At 45.3% G+C, this 23,309-nt stretch overlaps 1 pseudogene; it reads right to left on the bottom strand.

Annotated features, from left to right (window-relative positions):
* Window positions 1-242: 242 nt before the first annotated feature.
* On the bottom strand, window positions 243-20,190 carry LOC149468170 (uncharacterized; annotated as a pseudogene).
* Window positions 20,191-23,309: the final 3,119 nt, after the last annotated feature.

Here is a 23,309-nt window from a genome sequence, read left to right on the forward strand (position 1 = left end):
AATGCAAGAGTGTAGCTCCATCTGCTGGCCATAATGTAGTAATAGTACCACAGTGCCTCAGTATTGCCACTAGATGGAGCTGATGATCATAGGAAATCACTGTATGAAATGAAATACGACCAATATTCATCATGCCTATGTGTCATATTCATTTTACAATTACAAAAATAGACCTCCAATGATTGTGAAATCTCCCACCACAAAATGTACTCAGCCAATCACAGGGCAGGACTCCATTTTTATTCTTCTGCTGCTATCAATTGCCAACCCGATCCCACACTTCATCCATGTCTTTGGGGACCTCTGATCTCCTTATGAACTGTTTCTTCTATGATGAAGATCAGCCATGGAGTATATCTGAGGTGTATATCAGGGTGTGCTTCTTCCCCACATGAGAGCTGGGATGTCCAGCAACATTCATCTAGAAGACATTTCCCACACTCAAGGCACTAATACTTCTCCAGGGTTGTGTGGGACCCCTGATGTACAGGAAGACAGGACTTCAGTGAGGAACATTTCTCTCACTCAAGACAGGAACGTGGCTTCTCCCTCATGTGCAATCTCTGATGTTTGGAAAGGCTGCATTTCACTGAGAAACATTTCCCACACACAGAACAGGAATATGGCTTCTCCCCAGTGTGAGATCTCTGATGTTTGTCAAGACTGGACTTCTCCGAAAAACATTTCCCACACTCAGGACAGGAATATGGTTTTTGCCCCGTGTGAGATCTCTGATGTGTGTAAAGATGAGACTTCTGTGAAAAACATTTCCCGCACTCAGGGCAGCAATAAGGCTTCTCCCCTGTGTGAGACCTCTGATGATTGACAATATCTGTTTTTGTTGCAAAACATTTTCCACACTCAGAACAGGAAAGTGGCTTCTCTCCCGTGTGAGATCTCTGATGCCTGTACAAACTAGACAACTGTGAAAAACATTTCCCACACTCAAGACAGGAAAGTGGCTTCTCCCCCATGTGTGATCTCTGATGTCTGTAAAAATTGGATGTCTGTGAAAAACATTTCCCGCACTCAGGACAGGAATATGGTTTTTCTCCCGTGTGAGATCTTTTATGCCTAGTTAGGTGGGATTTAAAATGGAAACGCTTCCCGCACTCAGTACAGGAAAAGATCTTCCTTGTTGGAAAGCAGACCCGGTCCCACACAGTCTGAGGTTCCTCAGGATACGAGGAATCCGATGGTCCATCTACACTGGGTGGTGCCGGATGGACATTGGAGGGAGCCGGGTTTTCTCCTGGACTATACTGTGTGATGTCCTCATCTTCTACTTTCCAGTCTGGAGACAAAGTGAGACAATCCTCGGAGGTTTTCCTCATCTCCCGGCCATGGACTAAAATACAAAGACAAAGAGGATTACTAGACAGGAGCTGATTGGTTCCCCCAAACCAGGACTCCGCCCACATCAGGCAGCTTGGTCTCTGCGGAGCTTACAATTCCACCCTCAAGGGAACTAGGAAATGGCTCCTCTGATCTCCTACCAGGTCATTTCTTTATTCATGGACCTTAGTCAGAGAGTGAGGAAACAACCAGAACTGTCTTTTATAGGAGGGACAGTGATGAGGGGATTATAGGACGAGGGGCCCCACCCCCTCTATCACTCATCGCCATCTTCCCAACACAAGAAGTACTGCACTTCCTTATTTAGTCCATGATTTAGTCATGAAGAACAGCGGGGCTGAGCCCCACCAGAGGTCAGAGAGTGAGGATGGGGGGAGAACAACCAAGATGAAGACTGGACTGATCCTGAAGTCAGGAGTATGTAATGTACAACACAGAGTATATAGTGCAGGGGTCAGGAGTATATAATGTACAATATAAATTATACAGTGTAAGGGTCAGGACTCATAATATTGGTATTCAGTAATCAGTGGAAGCGTAAATGTTTGCTGTAGACAAGTTGCAGAGATCCCACACCGCTGCCTCCCATCTCCTGAGACTGCACTCAGTGACTTGGGTCTGAGACACTACAGACATATCCCTCCACCCGGCACAGCCAGCAGACCACAGAGCAAGGAACCCTGGGAGAAATGTTCTGTCAGAGATCTTACTAGACCCGTACATGGGGAAGAATACCCAACTCACATGTCCCATGGGCCTAGGTAGAGCTACACCTATGGTGAAAATGAACATTTTTCTGCCAGTTGAACCCCAGAACCTCCATAAATCCAGTCTAGATACATACATTGTGTCTGCAGCACAGAGAAGGAAGATTATCCGAGAGAAATCCAGGAATACAGGACGGGGAACACAGCTCAGGAAAGTGACCAGGGGATTACAGGCTGATATCACCCAGTCCCCGCCCTACTCTGGACCAATCAGTGAGCAGTATGGGTGGAGGAATGGATTTAGTGTTCATGACCCACCTGTGCTGATCTCTGTAGGAGTGTCCTCCTCTATAAATGTCCCCGTTATTCCATCCTCCTCCATAGACTGCTGATCATCCCTCACATACGCCTCTTCTTCTTCTGCTTTCACCTCAAATTCTATATCTATCAGATCTTCACTCTAAACCAAGAAAATGAGAAATTTCACCAAAAATATATAAATATAAGCTCACATGAAAAATCCACATATTTTCTCCTCAAATTCATGTTCTAGATGCTCAGTCCAACCAACCTTGTAACATTGAGGGATGGTGTGACCTTCCTGTGTGGAATCCCGGGAATACAGAGGATGGGGACATCTCTCTGGTGGGTTCCCATGACTGGATCCATCTGTAGGAAACACACACACTGACTGAATCCATTGTTTCTATGTGTTTATCAGATGATGGGGGATCTAGGTGGATCCTCCGTACTGCTCTCTCCTTTCCAATAAAGTCTCCTCTTACCCGGTGATGTGAGGGGCGGCTGATTGTCCATCATGACGTCCTTGTAGAGATCCTTGTGTCCTTCTAAATACTCCCACTCCTCCATGGAGAAATAGACAGTGACACCCTGACACCTTATAGGAACCTGACACACACAATGATACAGTCACCATCCAGACACATCCCTTGTCTGTTACTGGAGAATGTCCCAGAATTCCCGGCACCGCTCACCTCTCCTGTCAGCAGCTCCATCATCTTCTTGGTGACTTCTAGAATCTTCTGCATGTTGTGTCTCTCAGGGTTTAGGGAGTCACATGGAGGCACTGTGATGGTCATATGATCACCTGACTTCAGAAGAGGAAATCTCTGTATTGAGGAACCAATAGGAATATCATGTTAGACTCCCAGAATCCTCCTCACCTCTCCGGTCAGGTCTGTGTTTATTAATAGAGATAAGAGTGATGTCATGTGACCTCCCAGAATCCTCCTCACCTCTCCGGTCAGGTCTGTGTTTTATTAATAGACATAAGAGCGATGACATGTGACCTCCCAGAATCCTCCTCACCTCTCTGGTCAGGTCTGTGTATTATTAATAGAGATAAGAGTGATGTCATGTGACCTCCCAGAATCCTCCTCACCTCTCCGGTCAGGTCTGCATTTTATTAATAGAGATAAAAGTGATGTCATGTGACCTCCCAGAATCCTCCTCACCTCTCCGGTCAGCAGGTAGATGATCTCCAGGGTGAGGTTTAGTATCTTCTCAGTCATGTGACTCCGGTCCTCCTCCATCCTCATTGGTGCCATCATGTGATCTATACAGGTCTCCTTGTAGACGGATAACTTTGGGAAATGAAAGTAAGAATGATTTGGATGGTATTGGTCACACAATAATAGGATGTGGATGTGAGGGGGGAATAGGAGGGTTGCTGGACATTGAAGAATTACTCCCCCATGGGAAGATATTTAATCTGGACTGTTTAGGGTTTACAAAATCTTCAAGGTCCCGGGACCCTCTGGACCTGCTGCATCAGAAATCCCCTTTTCTCTGTTGGGTTTGTTTGGTCTCTGAACTGGTTTTGATGAGTATTAGATCTGCAGACAAGGAATGATAAATCTGATCCTTCCTATGACTTGTTTGCTCTGAGGCAGTGCTGTGAGGTCAATGTCGGGTCATCATGAGGTCCAGGAAGGGGAACTTGCTGGCCGGAATTGCTCTATAATCAGGATAATTGGCAGAACTCCAGCTGAAAGGCTCCAATCTCCGGCAGCCTGTTGACTGACAGGAGTGATGTCACTGTCACTCTCTGCAGTAAGAGAAGAGATTGGATTGGATAGCAGGAGGATGGTGCTGGTGGAGCAGAGAGCTGTGTGGGAGGAGTCTGTTCTCATCTCTTCTATGTGTGGGTAGGAGGAGGACAGCAGGGGGAAGGGTTTAATCTCTTAGTTGCCAAGTATTCTGAAATTTCCAGGACATTGTACAGAGTGGCAGTGGCTTCTTCTGGCTCTAAATTCCAGCACCGGCACTGCCAGATTCTGTGGTATGGGAAGGTATTGGACTGTCCATCCATTAAGCATTAATACTATGCATACAGACCTCCCCAAGGACCAAGTGTCCTTCTTTGTTCTTTTTTGTGTCTTACAATTCTTGACCAGTGAGATGGTGAGGTGAAGACTCCCTACACGTGCTGGCAGGAGATCTTTAAGGAGGTCAGAAAAGTAAGTGAAGGAGGGGTGGGAGGACCATCAGAGACCCAGAGTTCCTATGAGCCCTAAAGCCCCCTCTTACCTCAGAGCCTTGCAGCCTGAATACCCCTCAGAGGCCCCCACAGTCCTTCAGCCCCACTAACCTCTCAGAGTTGTTCAGCCCTATTACTTCCTAACAGGATCCCAAAGTTCTTCAGTTACTCCTCCTCCTCAGAGGTCCCAGAGTCCTTCAGATGCAGGAAACCCTCAGAGGATCCAGAGTTCTTTAGTCTCACTACCTCCTCAGAGACCCCTCAGCTCCTCTACTTCCCTCAGACCCCTCAGTATTTCCCTCCCTCTGACACCAATGATGGAACATATTCTTCATGGCCGGCTGGGGAATGTTTTCTTCCTCCTGACAGCAATGTAAGGGGCTCTATGCTCCATACTCCTGACCCCGGCACTCCATCATTGTGTTGGCTGCATAGTGTAATGATTGCCCATTGGCTGCCTGTGTAGTGTCATCATTGCCCTTTGTAGGCCATGTATGGTCAGGATGGTCCTTGTCTTGTCTATTTATTGTCAGTGCTGTTTGTTTAGAGGACCATATTACTAGAATTTATCTCCACAATGAGGAGAATGTTCCGGCCCCGGAAGTGGGGGAATGTTCTGCCCCTGAAGGGGTTAATCTGGGTTCCCACACTATATATGTGTGTATCATCATCTGCTGGAGATAAAAGACGTCACAGTGACTATAGAGGAAGAGGACGGACGTGACTATGGAGGAAGAGGACGGACATGACTATGGAGGAAGAGGACGGATGTAACTATGGAGGAAGAGGACGGACGTGACTATGGAGGAAGAGGACGGACGTGATTATGGAGGAAGAGGACGGACATGACTATGGAGGAAGAGGACGGACATGACTATGGAGGAAGAGGACGGATGTAACTATGGAGGAAGAGGACGGACGTGACTATGGAGGAAGAGGACGGACGTGACTATGGAGGAAGAGGACCGACGTGACTATGGAGGAAGAGGACGGACATGACGGTGGGTTACTGGGTGTAAATAGGAAATAACATCTTATTACCTCCACTTCTGGTAACGTCTCTTTTCTACTTCAAAGCCACTTCGAACTTCCTGTCTGACATCACTTCCTGTCTGTCTTCCATAGAGGCTTTCTGTCTGGACAGAAGTGAGATCACCACCTTGTGGAGCTCAAAGGAACTGCAGCTCAAGAAACATCTGTAAGGCTCCGTTCACACCTTGGCAGTTGGCTTTTTGTTTGTTTTGCAGTACTTTTCGCAGTTCATTTTGCATTTTTGCTATGTTTGTAAGGGAGAATGTCACCAGCACACCGAGGATCACCAATATGGGGCCAAACGTTTTAATGAACGATAACATAGTTACAGCAAGGCAACATTTCGGAGTGTCGCAGGGCCCCTTCATCAGGCATGTGACGAAGGGTTCCTGTGAGACTCCAAAACATTGCCTTTCTGTAACTATGTGATCGTTCATTAAAACTTTTGGCCCCATATTGGTGATCCTCGGTGTGCTGGTGACATTCTCTGTTACTGATTCTGTTCGGTTCCAGCTGAGAGTCGCTGCAGCACCCACTTATACACACAGCCATTTATACACAGAACATGTGCGTTTGGATTGTACACTTTCATGTTGATATGTTTGTGATGAGTTTTTACTGAGTTTTGCGTTTTGTTCAGCTTTTTTTTTTCAAAGTGCATTTTTTTTTTATTTGCTGAGCAGAATAAAAATGCAAAAACACACTATCATGCATTTTAGCAGATTCTCATTGAACTCTATTGTAGCAAAATGCTGCTTTTTGCTTTTAAAATAGTCCCTGACCCTTTCCAAATACACAGCAACTCAAAAAAGCCTAGATGTGAACGTGTCCCATAGGAAGCCATGTTAAGTTGTTGTGCAATTCTGAAAATAAAAAGTACTAACATACACATTGGTGAGAATGGAGCCTGAATAATCATTCCTGTAAAATATCTGCCTTACACGGCTACCAGGGAAATTCATATATAACACAAGATAAGGAAGAACAAATCATTCTAGTTCTTATGGAACCAACGCTTTAACAAAGATATTTTATTACATATAGAAGACAAATTAAAACAGATTCCCTCTGAAATCAATCTTTTTGGTTAAGAAAATGTAAAAATATTCTTTAAAGTATAAAAATAAAATCAATCCACTGATAATGAAGATGTTAGACATAAATGACAAGGATGTAATGGTCACAGAGGAATGGTGGTGGAGATCTCTTAAAGTAAGAACACTTCCTTGAATGGTTCTATAAATAAAGAATGAATCCTGGAGGGAATAAAGCTGTAAAGCAATAAATAATATATAAACTGGGCCATCCACTTCATCCATAAAGACATTGTGATTGAAGATCTTCTAGATCACATAGAAGGAGGACTCATCCATGATTTCATACATTTGTTTGGAAGGATAGAACAATCCTCAGAAGGGAACATGTAGGATGACAGGAAAGGCTCCTGACTGGTGAGATCCTCCAAACATAATGATGACATCCATGAACTGGAGCGAGCTCGTTGGGGTGATAAAGCCAATCTGGAAACACTGTGTAGACGTTCTCCAAGAACTCAGCACACTCCAGGTGTGGAGAAAGTCTCCAGGTGGGTTTAGCCTGTCATTTATCATAGATACAAACACACTGTAACCGGGATGGATCACTCTGCCATTTGCTTTCTTTTTTAGTCTGCTGGCATAGCTGTGTCCCAATCTATACCTACTGCTGTGCTTTATTTCTCCTCCCGAGACCGACACTTCCTATCCTCCACCCTACAGCCATCATACTACACTGCAGTGTGGATGGGAAGAATACTCTCCATGGTGCAATGATAGAAACTGACCAGAATTCCTGGACACCATAACACCAATCATCTGAATGTGGAACTCTTTGGCGTAATCCTCTTTGGACATACTGCAAAAAGTTCTGCAATATCTTCTCTTCTCACCTTGGAACTCCTGTCTGAAGATATCCGCCTGTAAACTTGTACACAAAGGGCATTTACTCTGTGAAAGATCTGCTGAACAACACTTACATAAGAACGTTTCAGGATCCCAGCCTCACTTATTTTCCGGACCAGAAAGACTTCTACAAATTCCTCAGAATTAGACATATGCTACCTCACCTGCACTGGTGTGAGAACACTCAGCCCATGGGCCTCATAACACTCTTCAACAGCTCTACACCTTCCAGCTCCCATCTCTCTACCTTCTACCACCTACTCCAAAAACAAACTCATACAACCAAACTCCCAACGATGGGATTCTGGAAATCGGAACTTTAATTCTCTATCTTTTGAAAAAAAAAACAATATTTTCTCATTTCTGTTATAAACAATATCCAATAAACTCAAATTTTGTCATAAATTTAGGCCAACATGTTTTTTGCTATATGTCTCTGATAAAAAAAAAAAATCTCAATAACTGCATAGTAATTGCTTTGTGTAAAAGTTATATCATCTACAAACTATGGAATTTACACAGCTTTTACTTTCTGACTGCCATCACATTTCTTGAGGTGCTAAAATACCCGGATAGTACAAACACCCCCAAATGAGCCCTTTTTGGAAAGAAGACACCCTAAGATATCTGCTGAGAGGCATGTTGAGTCCATGAAAGATTTATTTTTTTCCACAAGTTTTTTTTTGTACACAAAATTGTCACTTAAATGACATATTGCTCACACAAGCCATGGGTATATGTGAAATTACACCCCAAAATACATTCTGCTACTTCTACCAAGTATGGGGGTACCACATGTGAGAGACTTTTTGGGAGCCTAGCTACATACAATGGTATGAAATCCAATGACCACTTTGAAAGGTGCATAACTTCCTCATTTCACTTCCTCACTACCTATCACAGTTTTGGATGCCCTGAAATACCAGGATAGCACCAACCCCCCTCCCCAAATCACAGTTCTGATATACATATCTGGCCAGCTTATTGGGGAAAAATAGTTTGAATGCAAGGTGGCCTAAAAATTAATGAGGGACTCATCAACGCAGATTTTTTTGGTGGGGAGTATAGACATCTGCACATTTTTGGTTATGGTGATTTACAAGGGGACGAATTTTGTGGAGCCGGTCAAATTCGTCAACCCGAGGATGACAGATTGTATTGTCATTGAAATGCATAAACACATTATACTCTCATATCTATGCCTGGCCATGACAGCAGAGAACACGGCATATGATGAATCGGGTCTGCGGACCAATACAACTGCAATTCATTTTTCTTAGTAATGCCCATGTTGAGGGTTAGGCCCAAAAAAACCTTAAATTCAGAAAGCATAATAGGTTTCCATGCGAACAGTCTGGCAAGGTTTGAATTCGGGTTGGTGGTGATAAACTGTTGTGCATATAAAATGCTTTTATCCGCAATCAATTCATACAGATCTTCCGTGAAAAACAGCTCCAAAAAATCAAGGGGAGGAGTTAAATTTTCTGTGTCCACCTGAATTCTGGGTTGGGCAGTGAATGGTGGAAGTACGGGTGCTGCAGAATTTGTGGGCTGCCAATCGGCAAGCATACCCAGAAGGATACTAGGGGCTCTAGGGGCCTGTGTGTGAAGTTCTGGTGGCTTCGGGACACTACTTGTACTCACCACTGCACCAGCTTGTACTGCACTTATGGGACTCACCATGTCACCAAGTCATACTGCAGTGCTGGTATGTAAAAGACCAGGATGTACTAGGCCGCTGGTGATCGCCATTCATGCGGCACTCTGCTGCATATGAGAGTCATCATGCGATTGTAACACCTCATCACCCTGAGAATGGGGTCGGGTACACCTGACCTTAGCAGGGACCTCTCCTCCATCATCTATGCAATCTGTCAGGGTACCACTGTTGTCTACAGGTTCATATTCTGTGGCTGATTGTGTCAGTGAGTCTTCCCCTTCACTCTCATCTGATATGCTCAGAATCCTGTAGGCCTCTTCACTGGAGTACCTTTCGCTGGACACTAAATTTATAGGTACCTAGTGCAATTCATAGGAAAAAGAGTGCCTGGCTGTCAGGGACTGCTTGAACCACTAAAAAAAATGTACTTGCAAGTGCTAGCAGAGATCAGGCCTGATTCTGCCAACACTGCGGTTTTGTGTGCAATGTATCCTGTGACAGTGACCTACTGACACTGCACTTGCTGGGGGAGAAGGGGGGGGAAGCGTAGGGGCTAAACACAGGTGCTGGCAGGTGCCGAGGCTGATCCCGCTAACGCTGCATTTTTGGGGACGCTATACTAATGTGAACGCTGGCATATTTCTGATCTGATCAAAGATATTGATCCGCTCAGACACTATACTAGCAATGGAGGTTTATTGTGTATGAGCGTGTTCCTGGCAATCAAGGGGTTAAATGTGATGACTGGTGTACTGACGGGCAATCTGATGCTATCTGGGAGGGATGCTAACTGACACTAATGCTATCTGAAGTCGCTGGTGACACTAATACAGTGATCAGCAAAAAATCTGTACACTGTACTAATGACACTGGTGACAGGGCAGTGAAGGGGTTAACTGGGGCAGATCAGGGGGTTAAATGTGTCCTAAATGTGGTTTTACTGTGTGTGTGTATTGCGTGGATCTGCTTTCTTCTCTCTCTGGGACAGAATGCGCTCAGAGAGAGAAGATGTCATCATTTCCTGTATCTGTATAATGGAAACACAGGTACAGGAAGATCTCTGATAGGGCAGGGATCGATCACCAGATCCGAACATCACTGGCCTGAACATGATGATTGATCGGTCAGGAACTGAATCACGGCAACGGCAGGTTGGCGTGTGCACATGTGCCCCCCTGGCAACTGCGGGAGCGCAAATCACATACATATATATACACATGATTTTGTGCAGGGAGTCCGCACTGTAGCAGTATTTCTGCTATAGGGGGGACTTAAAGTGGTTAAAGAAAGTGCGGCGCTGTATTTCTATTTATTGACATTTTTGCACATTTATATGAGTATGTTCAGGTGTGGGCAGCATTTTTTCAGTTGAATTCACTGTTAAGTTGGTTTATTGATTATTGATCACCTTTTTTAGCTGCTTGTGGGAATACTTTGTATTATTTGTGTTCCTCTTCACTAGTGTACCTTTCCAGTTCCTGTGTTTATAAATATGGACACAGAATGATCTCTGATTCTGTACAGGTGATCAGCAGGTCCAGGTCAGAAATCATTGGCCTGGACCTGATAATCGGCTTGTGCTGTACTGAATGACAGCACAGTCAGGGCGGTGGGCTCACACGTGTACATGTACTGTATGTGATCTGGAACAGAGGGACTGCCCTGCCGCAGTATAAGTGTGATGGTCGGTCCTGAACTGGGTAAAGTCAGTTTGTTTGCCGATGATCTTTTACTTACTTTGGTCCAACCCAACACCTCCCTGCCAGTCCTATTCTCTGTACTCCATACATTTCCCTTTCCTCTGTAAAACAGAATGATAGTTTCCTTGGCCCACCTCCTACCTGGATTATTTGGGCATTCATCTCCCTCGCTCGTACAACACACTCCATGAGGCCAACTACATCCCCACTTTCAAATACTTGAGAGTCCTACTTCTGTCCTGGACTCATCTTCACCTCTCCTGGATAGGGAGGATCAGTGATGGAAAATTGGCCTTTTTACCAAAACTCCTTCACTTGTCCTGTACTCATCCCCACCCCCATCAATCCCCATCTCCTCCTATACTCTGAAATCTTTTTAAAATCAGGTCTTGTAATTCAACTGAGCAGACAAAGGGCCACGAATCCCAAGACATGCTATGTATATACATAAGGAACAAGGAGGTTTGGGTGTTCCAAATGTTACTAAATATTTCTTGGTGCCCAGATTACCCCACTAACCCCCCTTTACACCACAATACATGGCTCCTTATGGGCTGACTTAGAAGCATTGCTCTGTTCTCAAACTTCTCACCATTCACTCCCATGGAGTCCTCCTAAATCCAGACCTACGTCTATCAGCCTCTTGATGGGTCACACACTCTGCACCAGGAACTCTGATAAATATTCCAGCAACTTCATATCCCCTCACTTGCCTCTCTGTCCTCTTTTGGGTGATCCTAAAACGGTTACAAACGTTACTAATCTGCGCTCTCCCCGGAACCCTCGGTACATCTTAATGCATTTGCAGCCCCCAGGCCTCACAAGTTCCCAATATAAATTGTCACACATTCCATACCCTGGACTTTGTCTGCCCTTGTACTACATAGCTGGGGGGAGATCTAGAGGAGATTGTCCAATCAGATTGTATAGGAAGGTATTATAATGAGGGAGGTGTGGTCCCGAGCGGTGAACACGCCCTGTCACACCCCCTTCTGTGATGCAACAAGGAAGTGAAGGCTTCTGGGAAGTGGCCTACAGGAAGTGAATGCTGAGAAATCATGGACAGGAAATGATGCAATCTGAAAATCCGTTCCAACGATCCAATAAACTGACAGACAAGTGATGGTCCTGTGGATGATGGGAGAGGAAAGCCCATCGGGACGGCCGGGCCAGAGACGGCATCAGAGAACGCTTCTGTGTATTATGGGAAGGGAAATTCTGCCCAAAAAGGGGAACTTCTCCTTTAAGTATGGACCAAACTGGTCACGTCTGGGTGAATGACGGGTCATTCATTCAACAACTTATAGACTCAGCCAATCACAGGGCAGGACTCCATTGTTATTCTTCTCCTGCCAGCAATGGCCAACCCGGTCCCACACTTCATCCATGTCTTTGGGGACCTCTGATCTCCTTATGAACTGTTTCTTCCATGATGAAGATCAGCCATGGAGTATATCTGAGGTGTATATCAGGGTGTGCTTCTTCCCCACATGAGAGCTGGGATGTCCAGCAACATTCTTCTAGAAGACATTTCCCACACTCAAGGCACTAATACACCTCCAGGGTTGTGTGGGACCCCTGATGTACAGGAAGACAGGACTTCAGTGAGGAACATTTCCCTCACTCAGGACAGGAAAGTGGCTTCTCCTCTGTGTGAGATTTCTTATGCCTGGAAAGATTGAAGCTCCTTGAAAAACATTTCCCAAACTCAGGATAGGAATACGGCTTCTCCCCCGTGTGACATCTCTGATGTGTAACAACTGCTGATTTATATATGAAACATTTCCTGCACACAGAACAGGAATACAGCTTTTCCCCGTGTGAGATCTCTGATGTGTGTACAGATCAGACTTCTGTGAAAAACATTTAACACACTGAGAACAGGAAAGTGGCTACTCCCCCGTGTGAGATCTCTGATGTTTAGAAAGACTGGACTTCTCTGAAAAACATTTCCCGCACTCAGGACAGGAATACGGCTTCTCCCCTGTGTGAGATCTCTGATGTACATAAAGATTAGACTTCTGTGTAAAGCATTTCCCGCAATCAGGACAGGAAAATGGCTTTTCACCCGTGTGAGATCTCTGATGTCTGGAAAGAATGGACTTGCTTGAAAAGCATTTCCAGCACTGAGAACAGGAATACGGCTTCTCCCCCGTGTGAGATCTCTGATGTCTGTAAAGACTAGATTTTTGTGAAAAACATTTCCCACACTCAGGACAGGAATATGCCTTTTCCCCCGTGTGAGATCTCTGATGTGTGTAAAGACTGGACTTCTGTGAAAAACATTTCCCACACTCAGGACAGGAATGTGGCTTCTCCTCCGTGTGAGATCTTTTATGCACATTAAGATGGGATTTAGAACTGAAACATTTCCTGCACCCAGGACAGGAATAAGGCTTCTCCCCTGTGTGAGATCTTTTATGCACATTAAGATGGTATGTAGAATGGAAACATTTCCCGCACTCAGTACAGGAGAAGCTCTTCTCTGTTGGAAGGCCGGCCCGGTCCCGCACAGTCTGAGGTTCCTCAGGATACAAGGAATCCGATGGTCCATCTACACTGGGTGGTGCCGGATGCACATTGGAGGGAGCCGGATTTTCTCCTGGACTATACTGTGTGATGTCCTCATCTTCTACTTTCCAGTCTGGAGACAAAGTGAGACAATCCTCGGAGGTTTTCCTCATCTCCCGGCCATGGACTAAAATACAAAGACAAAGAGGATTACTAGACAGGAGCTGATTGGTTCCCCCAAACCAGGACTCCACCCACATCAGGCAGCTTGGTCTCTGAGGAGCTTACAATTCCACCCTCAAGGGAACTAGGAAATGGGTCCTCTGATCTCCTACCAGGTCATTTCTTTATTCATGGACCTTAGTCAGAGAGTGAGGAAACAACCAGAACTGATACATAAATTGTGTCTGCAGCACAGAGAAGGAAGATTATCCGAGAGAAATCCAGGAATACAGGACGGGGAACACAGCTCAGGAAAGTGACCAGGGGATTACAGGCTGATATCACCCAGTCCCCGCCCTACTCTGGACCAATCAGTGAGCAGTATGGGTGGAGGAATGGATTTAGTGTTCATGACCCACCTGTGCTGATCTCTGTAGGAGTGTCCTCCTCTATAAATGTCCCCGTTATTCCATCCTCCTCCATAGACTGCTGATCATCCCTCACATACGCCTCTTCTTCTTCTGCTTTCACCTCAAATTCTATATCGATTGGATCTCCACTCTAAATCAAGGAAATGAGAGAAAATATCATCTGTAAAATATGAGCTTTATTATTGTGACATCACACACAAAATCCACACATTGTCTCTACAAGTCCATCTTATAGATGCTCCATCCCACCAGCCAGGCCCAGACTGGGCCAAAAAAATTGTCCCAGGCATTTTAGACTGAGCAGCCCAGTGTAATCCTCCGCACAATGTAGAAAAAGAAAACTTTCCACCCACATATCTCCATCTCTGAGGCACAACACTGCCGGGGGGTGTAGGTGGGACAGGCACAGGAGGAGAGGGAGGGAGGAGGAGGAACAGAACCAGCTCTCTCTCTCAACCCCTGTCCATGTGGGAAAAGGGGTGGAATGTCATTGATGGCTCTGGGCTGTAAGAGAGAGACTCTCTCAGCTCAGAGCCCTGCAGCCACTGGGCAGCCGCAGTCCAGCCTCCTGGGGCCACTAACAATGGAATCAGAGCAGCAAGGTTACCTTGCCCCCTGGCTCAGTCCCCCATGGCTCCAGGGCTCCAGAGCTGTCTGCCTCACTCCCTCTCCACACATCACAGGGTACTAAGGAAATGCAGCAGAGTTCCCAGAGTTCTGGCCCTGTCCGGAAGCCCCTGTCCACCAGGCAAATACCCAGTGTGCCCTATGGCCAGTCTGGACCTGACACAAACCTTGTAATGGTGAGGGATGGTGTGACCCCCCTGTGTGGAATCCTGGGAATACAGAGGACAGTGACATCTTTCTGGTAGATTTTTGTAGCTGGATGACTCCACCATGGTGTCCTGGTACAGATCTTTGTGTTTTTCTGGAATCTCTGACTCCTCCATCACCCCATCCTCATCCTCCTCTTCTTCTATTTCTTCTTTTTTCTCAACTTTAGGATCTCTCAGGTCTCCACTCTGAATATATAATAAAAATGCCATCAATGGTAACAATGCAGATAATGTACAGATCCTAATGATACTATCAGTGATTGTTCCTCATCTACCTGATGATGGTGAGGGATGGTGTGACCTTCCTGTGTGGAATCCCGGGAATACAGAGGACGGGGACATCTCTCTGGTGGGTTCCCATGACTGGATCCATCTGTAGGAAACACACACACTGACTGAATCCATTGTTTCTATGTGTTTATCAGATGATGGGGGATCTAGGTGGATCCTCCGTACTGCTCTCTCCTTTACAATAAAGTCTCCTCTTACCCGGTGATGTGAGGGGCGGCTGATTGTCCATCATGACGTCCTTGTAGAGATCCTTGTGTCCTTCTAAATACTCCCACTCCTCCATGGAGAAATAGACAGTGACACCCTGACACCTTATAGGAACCTGACACACACAATGATACAGTCACCATCCAGACACATCCCTTGTCTGTTACTGGAGAATGTCCCAGAATTCCCGGCACCGCTCACCTCTCCTGTCAGCAGCTCCATCATCTTCTTGGTGACTTCTAGAATCTTCTCCATGTTGTGTCTCTCAGGGTTTAGGGAGTCACATGGAGGCACTGTGATGGTCATATGATCACCTGACTTCAGAAGAGGAAATCTCTGAGGAACCAATAGGAATATCATGTTAGACTCCCAGAATCCTCCTCACCTCTCCGGTCAGGTCTGTGTTTTATTAATAGAGATAAGAGTGAGGTCATGTGACCTCCCAGAATCCTCCTCACCTCTCCGGTCAGGACTCTGTTTTATTAATAGAGATAATAGTGATGTCATGTGACCTCCCAGAATCCTCCTCACCTCTCCGGTCAGGTCTGTGTTTTATTAATAGAGATGAGAGTGATGTCATGTGACCTCCCAGAATCCTCCTCACCTCTCCGGTCAGCAGGTAGATGATCTCCAGGGTGAGGTTTAGTATCTTCTCAGTCATGTGACTCCGGTCCTCCTCCATCCTCATTGGTGCCATCATGTGATCTATACAGGTCTCCTTGTAGACGGATAACTTTGGGAAATGAAAGTAAGAATGATTTGGATGGTATTGGTCACACAATAATAGGATGTGGATGTGAGGGGGGAATAGGAGGGTTGATGGACATTTAAAGTGTAACTAAAGACAAACCCATTTCATTTTGTATAGAGTAATGGAGGGTTATAACCTCTGTCAGTTGTTTTTGCCATCTGTGTCCCATTGGGGAGATTTCCCTTCACTTCCTGTCTCATAACCAAAACAAGAAGTGAGAGGAAATCCCCCCAAAGTGAGGGAATTCTGGGGTGTCGCCAGAACTAGTTTCCCCATTGGAGGATTTACCCTCTATTAGTGTTCTGATGTCAACCCAAAATTTGGGGCTCTCTTTCACTCTTGGTTATAATGGTCACCGGGACAAATGGGGGCAGAAACCGCTATAAAAACTGACAGATGCTCTAATTCCTCTCTAATCTAAACCTAAAAAAAAAAGTTTTACCTTTAGTTATACCTTAAGAACTACCGCCCCCCACGGGAACACGTTTACTTTAGACTGTTTAGAGTTTAGACCCCAGAACTCTCTTGGTCTGCTGGATCAGAAATCCCCTTTTCTCTGTTGTGTTTGTTTTGTCTCTGAACTGGTTTTGATGAGTTTTAGATCTGCAGACAAGGAATGATAAATGGTTACATAGTCGGTAAGGTTGACTAAAGACACTCGTCCCTCCAGTTCAGCCGCAGTGTGTGTATCTGCGTGTCTATGGCACCATCCTCTTCCATATCCCTTTACATTGTGTTCCCTAAGAAACACATCTAAAAGGTTTGTGAATGTATCTACACTCCCCGCTGACACACCAACTGTGGAAGGGAGTTCCACATGCTTACCGCTCTAACAGTAAAGAACCTAACACACAGTTTAACCACTTGACCTCCAGAAGGTATTACCTCTTCATGACCAGGTTATATTTTGCTGTTCAGCACTGAACTACTTTAACGGCAAATTGCTCGGTCATGCAACACTGAACCCAAATGCAATTGATATAATTTTTTCACACAAATGGAGCTTTCTTTTGGTGGTATTTGATCACCACTGGGGGGTTTTTATGTATGTAACACACTGCATTGTTACTAATTGCAGATTGTTAAATGGCCACAAGATGGCTGTGCTCTGCAGTTCAGCTGACACAGGAAATTGTACAGCAACGCTGAGAATGCTGGGACTAGTATGCTGCAAGCAGGATTTCTTCATTCAGTTCAGCTGACATAGAACTACAGATCCCAAGTCAGTAAGTAAAGGGGCTGGAGTGTATAAAAGGAGAAAAGCCCAGGAGGAGAGGAGAAGAGAGGCAGGGTGCGTGTGAGAACAGAGTGCCGATCCAGGAGGCCTCAGGCTGGATCAGACTGATTCAGAGGATGGAGAAGGGAATTTCCAGATTGTTGATTGTTCAGAGAGGCAGGATAGTCAATCCTGCATGTAGGTGGATCGAGTCATCGTCATCGGCACCACTATCTCCATGGGAAGACAGCCAGAAAAGGGCCCCCCAGCAACAAGGACATCATTTCACACCACTACTTTGAAGGACTGGTGAGAGTTCCTAACCCACACCACACCACCATGTGATACAGGTTCCATAGATGTTGCCGGTTACTAAAGTCCAGGATTCTTACAATGCAGACTGCCACATAGAGACACAGTCTCTGTAGCCCAATCAGTGCTGCGGCCTATCTACACCAGAAGCCCATTGAAGTATCACACACAGTATATCAGCCCTAATAGATTCTGTTGTCTGATTGGCAGGAACTGGGAAAAAGTAAAATATTACCTCCGGCCTGTTCTACACAAAGTTCCACCAGCCAAGTCTCACACTAAAGGGACATACTTCTGCTGAAGTCTGCTCCCACCCTCCTCAGTTTGAGTAACCACCATACCCAAGTAAACTCCTAGATTGCTGCCTTTATTGAAGGGGAACTCTGCTTGCTGTGTCCTCATCACCAGGGAAGGGACATTTTCTCATGAAGAAAAGGGATGACCCCTCCACTGTGCACCAATGTAAAGAGCTCCACCAAAGCCAGCAGAAGAGTCTTTCCTGCATTGGGTGATGGGGTTTATATGGGACTTTCTGCTTGTTGAAACCCTCAGAGAGTTAAGCACTGGCTCTGTTTACTGGGAGCCCACAAGGGAGCGAGCCTAACATTCCTAATCTCCCCTTTTCTGCCTGTTTGGGGAACGTTCTCTGGGTAGGAGAGAAACAATAAAACTCTGAGTCCTGGAGGACAATTCAGTCTATTTAACGTGGTATTGTGCTGTAATATGTTGTTTATTTCTCCTGAACGGTTCATAGTTTCTCACATCAGTTGATTCTTCATGTGTATATTACTGCTAATCTGACTCTAATACAGACTGATTTACTATTCATTCAATGCTATGTGATTATTGTGTGTTATAGCCAGGGGGGACACCTGACCAAGGTATTACAATGGTGTCAGCAGGGGATGTGCTCCAGCCAGGGCTCAGAAGTGAACAGGGAACCTAAAATACTCAGCGACTCATGAGGGGGAAGTGCTACATATAAATGAGAAAGACCAAAATAAAAAAAAACAATATTTTCTATTTTCTGTTATTAAAAATATCTGATCAAATTTCTTCATAAATTTAGGCCAAAATGTATTCCACTACTTGTCTTTGGAAAACAATCCCCAGTAAGTGTATATTAATTGTTTTTTGTGAAAGTTATAGAGTCTACAAACTACGGGATATATACTAGAATCTACGCAGCTTTTAAGCAGCTCTGACTTTCCTACTGCCCATCACATTTCAAGCTAAAATGCCAGGACACCAAACACCTCCCAAATGACATCTTGTTTGGAAAGTAGACAGTCTAAGGTATGTGCAGGGGGGCATGTTGAATCCATGGAAGATTTTATTTTTTGCCACAAGTTTTTGAAATATGACAATTTTTTTTTCTTTACAAAAGTTGTCACTTTAATGAGATATTTTGCACATATACCATTAGTATATGTGGAATTACACCCCAAAACAGGTACAGCCTATCCACATACAGGGGCCTAAAATCCAATCATCACCTGCAGGCTTTCAAGGGGCCTTAATTATGCATTGGATGTCCTGACTACCTATCACAGTTTTGGAGACTCTAAAATGCTCCGATAGAACAAGCACCCCCAAATGACCCCTTTTTTCCTTTTTGGAAAGTAGACACTCCAAGGTATTTAACCAGCGGCATGCTGAGTATTTTGCAGATCTCATTTTATTGTCACAAGGTTTTGAGGAATGAAAGATGAAAATAAAAAAATATATTTTTTTTCTTCATTTTCCAAAAGCCTGGGAGGTGTAGACTTCAACTACTGAATGATGAAGCCATTTTTAACCACCTGCAGAGCTAGACATTGGTACAAAAAAGTGTCTATATATTTATGTCAATTGGCTCTATACAATGCTTTTGTTATTTACAAAGCTACTGGAAGAACTGGATCCTTCCTAAAATATCAGGAAGAGATCATCACGGCCTTTTAGTATCCAGAAGGCACTGTGGCCCCAAAGCCCAAATCCAGATGCAGTTAGCCGGATGCATGAGAGGCATTTTCCTGTTGTCCTCCCACCTACCTCAACACAAAAGTCACCCAAAAAATGATATGTCTGTGGTAAACATGGAATAAGGGGAGAAAATCCAGAGTACAGCATGGCACAGTGTAGGGGTCCACACAATTCAGCACAGGACAGGTCTCTAAAGATCATAGGTAGTCAGGAAAAAAAAAAATATATTTTTTTAATTAATGTTATATTGTTACTTTGTTATTGTTAACTATTTGCTTTGCAGGAACACCAGTCAGCTGCAGCATTGATCCGTGTATTCTGATGCTGACACAGATAGGCCTTTCAACAACACCAGAGGCCATGTAAATTTGGACCGTTGTGTCTGAATGGAAGACAGGATAAATACATCACATTTGTTCTTCCATTTTACTCGAGTAGTTCTTCATGCAAAAGCAGAATTCTTCCCCTCTCTAAGTGGGGTGTTACCAAGCCACTGGGGAAAGCCTTTGTGATTAGATCGCATGGTGCCATAGCAGCCAATTTCTTGAAGGAACAAATGTCTAAAAAGTTGCATGCTAGCATAGAGGTTGTCCACATACAAATGGTACCCCATATTCAACAAGGGTGAAAACAAGTCCCACACTATCTAACCACTGCTCTCCATGTAGTCTGGACATCGGGGACCATTGCAGCAGAGAACACAGGTATATGATGAATCAGGTCAGTGGACCAATATGAGCACAATTCATTCTTTGTAAGGGCCATGTCAAGGGTTAGGCCAAAAAAAGCTTTAAATTCAGAAACCGTGACAGGTTTGAACTCGAATAGGCTGGAAAACTTTGAATTTGCATTGGCAGAGATGTATTGTTGGGTATAAATATTGCTTTGGTGCACAATCAAATTGTAGAGGTCTTCAGTGAAAAACAGCTAAAAAAAATCAAGGGGCGTTGTTAAGTTCGCTGTTTCCACCTGAACCCTGGGCAGTGAATGGGGGGATGATGGATGCTGCTGAATCTGGGGGAAACCATTCAGGGTTTGCAGGCACCTCTGGATGGACACCATGGGCTCTACAGGCCTGTGCTTGAATTCTTGGTGGATGCAGTTGCATAATGCTACGAGTGCTAGCCACCTCACCAGCTTGTACTGCACTTGGGACTCACCACGTCACCATGAAATACTGCAGAGCTGATGTATAAAAGGCTAGGAAGTACTAGGACACTGGGGATTGTCAATCCACCAAAAGGTAGTGCAGTGCTAGTACTGTCACTGTGCTGCATATGAGAATAATCCTGCATTTCTAGCACCTCAGCAACCTGGGAATGGGGTTGGGCGTGTCTGATCTTAGCAGGGACCTCTTCACCATCATCAGACCTACCTGCTGGGGTGTCACTGCTCTCTACAGGTCCATAATCTGAGCCTCATTCTGATAGTGAGGCTTCCCCTTCACTCTCATCTGTCATGCTGGGAATCCTGTACGCCTCCCTAGGGAACCTTTTTTTGGACACTAAATTTACAGGTACTTAGTGGTGACTATGGGAAAAAGAGCTCCTGGCTAGCAATCAGGGACTGCTTGTGTGCTAGAAATAAAATGATCTGCTAGTGGTAGGAGAGATCAGGCTCAGATGTTGCTGACACTGTGTTTTGCAGACAATGTATCAGAGATGGCAGTGATCTGAAAAATTATACCGACATTGCATTTGTTGGGGGGGCTAAATGCAAGTGGTGGCAGTGATCAGGGCTGATCCTGCTAACACTGCATTTATGGGGACACATTCCATCGGGAGATCCCTGTGCTCAAATCCCAACAGCTAGTGCATGCATTTATCCATCAGGTGCTAAAGGGGTGTAACCGCATATTAACACCAGAAATACTGAGACCCCTCTGCACACTGCTATATACCCTTCAAGCAGACTATGCAATAAATAGGGACATTTAGTTCACACATATTACAATACAGGCTTAAGCTGCCAACTGCATCAAAGTGATCCCTCTATGGCCAGTCCTACACAATGGGGAGAGCTACAAGGTTCAGGTCTGGCTACTGACCCAACAATACAACAAACAAGAGATCCATGTGCTCATATCCCAACAGCTAGTGCATGCACTAGCTGTTTGGATTTGAGCACACACTAGCTGTTGGGATTTGAGCACAGGGATCTCTTGTTTGTTGTATTGTTGGGTCAGTAGCCAGACCTGAACCTTGTAGCTCTCCCCATTGTGTAGGACTGGCCATAGAGGGATCACTTTGACGCAGTTGGCAGCTTAAGCCTGTATTGTAATATGTGTGAACTAAATGTCCCTATTTATTGCAGAGTCTGCTTGAAGGGTATATAGCAGTGTGCAGAGGGGCCTCAGAATTTCTACCATTCCATCGGGGACACTAGTATAGTTCTGACCGTGACCAGGATACTGGTCCAGAGAAACACTATACTAGTGATCAGCGATTTATAGTGTGACTGTGATAATGTGGCAGCCAATCAGAGACTGGCAGTAACTGACACTGACTGGGGGGGACACTAACTGATGTCACTAGTGACACTAATACAGAGATCTGTGATAATACTGTACACTGTCACTGTACTAATGACTCTGTCTGGGTGACAGGGGTGATCAGGAAGGCAATCAAGGGGTTCACTGTGTGCCTAACAAGTGTATGTGTGCTGATTGGACTCCCAGACTGGATGGATTTTCTTCCTGATCTCAGCTCTGAATGGTAAGTGAGATCAGGGAGAAGAAGCAGCCAGATCTTCATGTGTGATCACTAACACCCTGATCTCTGTGCTGTGGTTGGCCACAGTTATCAGCAGGTTCACAGCCACAATCATTGGCTGCAAGCCTGACGACAAACTCATGCTGTGTCCAACCACAGCGTGAGCAGCAAGGGGGGGCGTGCACTCCTGTAAACCAGGAAGTTGCTGGTAGGCAAATGGATAAACACTATTTCCTTTGTGAGTGTCAGAGCTGCTGCAGCACTTTCTGTACATCAGAGAGATGTCCCTTCACAGGGGGGATTAGGACACCTCCCAGGATTAGGACACTCCCAGGATTAGGACACCTCCCAGCAGGATTAGGACAGGACGGACGTGACTATGGAGGAAGAGGACGGACATGACTATGGAGGAAGAGGACGGACATGACTATGGAGGAAGAGGAAGGACGTGACTATGGAGGAAGAGGACAGACATGACTATGGAGGAAGAGGATGGACGTGACTATGGAGGAAGAGGACAGATGTGACTATAGAGGAAGAGGACGGACGTGACTATGGAGGAAGAGGACGGACGTGACTATGGAGGAAGAGGACGGACGTGACTATGGAGGAAGAGGACAGATGTGACTATGGAGGAAGAGGACGGACGTGACTATGGAGGAAGAGGATGGATGTGACTATGGAGGAAAAGGACGGAGATGACTATGGAGGAAGAGGATGGGTATGATGGGGGCGTTACTGGGTGTAAATAGAACATAACATCTTATTACCTCCTCTGCTGCCACTTCCACCAATGGCTCCTCTCTACTTCCTGCCTGTACCTGACATCACTTCCTGTCTGTCCCTGACATCACTTCCTGTCTGTCTTCCATAGAGACTTCCTGTCTGGGTAGAAGTGAGATCCCCACCTTGTGGAGCTCAGAGGAACTGCAGCCCCGAGAAGCGTCTGGTAGTGTGACCCCGGCCTTGTGCTGGGTGTGTATGGACTGTAGATCCTTATAGAGGGGTCACCTCCACTCCC

This window comes from Staurois parvus, unplaced genomic scaffold, assembly GCF_062004578.1.
Source record: "Staurois parvus isolate SC_StPar_1 unplaced genomic scaffold, SC_StPar_1.0 ptg000092l, whole genome shotgun sequence".
Taxonomy (NCBI): domain Eukaryota; kingdom Metazoa; phylum Chordata; class Amphibia; order Anura; family Ranidae; genus Staurois; species Staurois parvus.